This window comes from Orycteropus afer, unplaced genomic scaffold, assembly GCF_000298275.1.
Source record: "Orycteropus afer afer isolate SDZICR_OR568_19922 unplaced genomic scaffold, OryAfe1.0 scaffold00408, whole genome shotgun sequence".
NCBI classification, from domain to species: domain Eukaryota; kingdom Metazoa; phylum Chordata; class Mammalia; order Tubulidentata; family Orycteropodidae; genus Orycteropus; species Orycteropus afer.
In genome coordinates, this window is record NW_006921995.1 from 1,683,878 (window position 1) to 1,688,765 (window position 4,888).

Consider the following 4,888-nt stretch of genomic DNA (forward strand, 5'->3'; position numbering starts at 1 on the left):
CCCCACCTGGCTGACTGTTCCTCTGTCTGGCTTCCTGGCTTTTAATCCCCTTTCCCTGCTCTTCTGGCCTGCTTCTTCAGGTGTCCCTGAGTTGTCTCTCCTCACCCGTAACCCTGGGGCTGACTGCTCTTCTGTCTGAGTTCAAGGCTTTTATCCTCTTCCCTGCTCTTCCGGCCTGCTACTCTGGCATCCCTGCATTGTTTCTCCTCACCTGTAAGCCTGGGGCTGACTGCTCTTCTGTCTGGGTTCAAGGCTTTTATCCCCTTTTTCCTGTTCTTCCGGCCTGCTACTCTGGCGTCCCTGCGTTGTCTCTCCTCACCTGTAACCCTCGTGCTGACTGCTCTTCTGTCTGTGTTCAAGGCTTTTATCCCCTCTCTCCTGCTCTTCCGGCCTGCTACTCTGGGCGGGCCTGAGTTTCTTCAGGTGTCCCTGCATTGTCTCTCCTCACCTGTAAGCCTGCAATCAATCAACTACATGAGACCAAATGGTCAACATTTACCCAAAAGCAAAGATGTGAAGGCAAAGAAGAGCAGGGGGAACTGGATGTATGGAAATGTGGCAAGTGGGAGAGAATTGATGAGAGTGCTGATGCAGTATAGGAATTGTAATCAATGCCATAGAACAAATTGTACATGAATTGTTGAATGGGAATGTAATTTGCTGTGTAAACTTTCACCTAAAACACAATAAACAAAAAAAACAAACCCACTGGTATTGAGTTGGTTGATTCATAACAACCCTATAGAACTGTTCACATCTTTATCTTATGGATGGGATGGTGGTTTTTAACCATTGACTGTCTGGTTAGCAGCTGAATACTTTAACCACTGTGCCACCAAGTCTTCTTCTAAAACACAATGTTGTTGTTGTCGTTATCTGCCATTGAGTTGGACCAACTCATAGCGACCCCTCCTTAGGTTTCCGAGGCAGTATCTCTACAGAAGTAGATTGCCCAACCTTCCTTCCAAGGAGTGGCTGGTGGGTTTTAACTACCAGCTCTCTGGTTAGTAGTCAAGTGCCTTTAGGCTCTACGCTACCAGGACTCCTCTAAAACAATATAAAATATTCAAAGAAGAAAAAAAAAATACAGAAGATCACACATCTATCTTCCAGTTTCCTGGAAAGAGATAAGTATAATTTCATATATCTGTCCATAAACATACTGGAAAATTAGCAACTTGAATATGATTATAATGAACTGTATCCATTCTGCTATATAAAGGATAAGATTTCTGTCAGTCTTTGCAATCTCTTTAGCAATTATCTGTGATACATCACATTCTCGTTTAATGCTTAATAATAAAACTTTTCTTTCTTGTCTATTTTGTGGAGAGGTTTTCTGGGTTGGGAATTGTTGTTGTTGTTGTTGTTATGTGCTGTCGAGTCAGCTCCGACTCATAGCGACCCCTCCTTGGGTTTCTGAGGCAGTATCATTACCGAAGTAGGATTGCCAAACTTCCTTCTGAGGAGTGGCTGGTGGGTTTGAACCACCAGCCTTCTGGTAAGCAGTCAAGTGCTTTAGCCACTATGCTACCAGAGCTCCTAAGTAGATATTGTTTTTCAGTAGCTTTCCCCAGTTACACACTCTGTTCATGAAGGTATAGGATCATAGGATTTTGGAGAAGAATCCTAAGATAAACTCTATGCAAGATGGATTTGCCCTTTGAACCATCCATACATAGACAATCTCCCAAAGTTTGAGAGAACATGGAAGCTTCATTATATTCCTATGAGAGCTAACAGTGTTTGCTTCTCCACTGTCAGAGATTAAGTTGTGTTCACCAAAAATATGTGTCAACTTGGCTAGCCATGATTCTCATTGGTTTTACAGATGTAATGGTATAATTTAGTAGTTATGTAATGATCCTCAGTGATGTGATCTGATGTGATTAGCCAATCAATTGTAAGAGAATTAAGATGGGATGAAATACCTTTACTCAGGTGACAGCCCTGATCTGAGGTAAGAGAAGCTTCCTTGGGGTGTGGCCAGCGTCACTTTTTATAAGAGATAAAAGCAAAGAAGTGAGGAAAGAGAGAGTGCGAGCAAGTGAGAGAGTGACCTCGTTACCACCAAGAAAGAAGAACCAGGATCAGATCATATCCTTTGGATTTGAAGTCCCTGCTCTGAGAAGCTTCTAGACTCAGGGGAAGATTGATGCCAAGACACACAGAGATTTCAAAGGAACACTGGGCCCACAGATGTTGAGAGGAGACAAAGGTCTTTCCCCAGAGCTGACCCAAAGAAGAAAGCTTTTCCCTAGTCCTGAATTTAGACTTCTAATCTCCTTTCACCATACTTACTCAGTCTTTATATTGACCAAATAATCCAAGAAGCTGGACTATATGGAGAAGAATGTGGCATTAGGATTGGAGGAAGACTTATTAAAAACCTGTGATATGCAGATGACACAGCTTTCCTTGATGAGCATGAAGAAGATTTGAAGCACCTACTGATGAAGATCAGGGACTAAAGCTTTCAGTATGGATTGCACTTCAACATAAAGAAGACAAAGCTCCTCACAACTGGACCAATTAGCAACATCATGATAAATGGAGAAAAGATTGAAGTTGTCAAGGATTTGATTTACTGGAATCTGCAATCAACACCCATGGAAGCAGCAGTGGAGAAATCACACAATGTATTGTATCTGTTGTCAACGACCTCCTTAAAGTGTTAAGGAGCAAAGATGTTACTTTGAGGACTATGATGTGCCTGACCCAAACCATGGCATTTTCAGTCTTCTCTGAGACCTGAACAATAAATAAAGAAAAACAGAAGAATTGATGCATTTGAATGGTGGTGTTGGCAAAGAATATTGAAAATACCATGGATAGCAAGAAGGATGAATAAATCTGTCACTGAGGAAGTACAGCCAGAATGCTCCTTAGAAGTGAGAGTGGCTAGACTTCTTCTCACATACTTTTGTCATGCTGTCAGAAGACCAATCCCTGAAGAAGGATATTATGCTTGGTAAAATAAAGGGTCAGCCAAAAAGGAGAAGACCTTCAGTGAGATGGATCGACAAAGTTGTTCCAAGGATGGCTCAAGCATGGCAAGGATTGTGAAGATGGTACAGGATCAGGCAATGTTTTGTTCTGTTGTACAGAGATGTTATGAATAGAAAATAACTGTAGGGCACCGAACAACGATAGTCTCTGAAACTTTGAGGCAATACAATTCTATTTGTTAAATAAATACTCATGGTATTTCTCTTATAGCAGCACATTCACACACAACACGATATAGGCACAAAACAAAAAAAAACAACAGCAAAAAGACTTGTTTTATTGGTATCAATGCACAAGATATTTTTTTGACAGTGTAATGAAGCTCTTTGCATAAATTCCTATACCAATACAGTGTTTTCATCAACAGGACCCTTTGACTCTTTTAACAATATGATGCCAACGCAACCTTCAGAATATCACTATTATGTTTTGAAGAGTTCCTGGTTAGCACAAATGGTTAAACACTTGAGTACTAGCCAAAAAGCTTAGCAGTTGGAATCCATTCAAAGGCATCTTGAAAACAGACTTGAAGATCTTCTGAAAGGTCATATCCTTGAAAAGCCTATGAAACAATTCTACACTACACACATGGGATTGCTATGAATCAGAATCGATTTGAAGGCAACTAACAACAACACTGGGAGCTCTGGTGGCATAGTGCCTAAGGCATTTGACTGCTAACTAGAAGCCTGACTGTTCAAACCTACCAGCCACTCCTTGGAAGGAAAGTTGGGCAATCTATTTCCATAGTAATACTGCCTTGGAGCTCTGGTAGTGTAGTGCCTAAGGCACTTGACTGCTAACCAGAAGGCTGGTGGTTCACACCCACCAGCCGCTCCTCGGAACGAAGATGGGGCAATCTACTTCCGTAGTGATACTGCCTCGGAAACCCAAGGAGGAGTCACTATGAGTCGGATCTGACTTGAGGGCAATGGGTTATGGGTAACAACAACATCATTATGTTAGAAGCATCGTCCTCCAAGTAAATAAAATGTTTTCAACTAGCCTTTTATACTCCTACTATTCTTTTGAAAATAAGTAACTTTCTCTTAGTGTGAAAATGTCAAAAGAAAAAGTGCCCCTCAATAAGTTATTGATAAGCTTAAAAATATCAGAGTTTGAATATTTAAAGTACATGCCTTCTTTTTATGTTACAGAGTTAGAATAATTAATGAAATAATCTGTCTCTGCTTCTCAGTGATCCTGGGCAAGTCTGTTCACTTCACAGAGCCTCCACCGACTTCTTGTATAAAGTAAGTATTTTTAGATTATGTGATCTCATAGGTATTCTACAATTTAAAAATATGTCTCTGCTGAGAACAAAAAAACAGTCCTTGTCCTTACAGATGTTATTACTACACAGGAAAATTACTATGAAGTGATAAGATTGGGATCATAATTATGAAGAACATCAAGTGATTAAAAATCTGGGTGGTGAGGGAAGGACTCCCTAAGGAAGTATTTAAGTTGAGACTTGAACCCATATTAAGAAAGCATAAGCCACTCAAAATGATCAAGGCAAGAACAAGGAGTGAGTTGATATTTCTGAGGAACCCAGAAGATAACTTGGTGGAATCATAGAGATCAAAGAAGATGGAACAAATGAAGCTGGAGAGAGGAAGGACTATCTATGGCTTTGCAAGATGTTTAACTAAAATTTGTCCCAAATGTATAAGTGTCCGATAGAGGAGGTCCACAGTCTAATCTGACTCATAGTGACCCCTCTTTGGGTTTCTGAGGTGGTATGTCTATGGAAGTAGATTGCCCAGTCTTCCTTCCAAGGAGTGGCTGATGGGTTTGAATCACCAGCCTTCTGATTAGCAGTTAAATGCCTTAGGCACTACACCATCAGAGCTCCTAAAAAGAAATTATCTGTAAT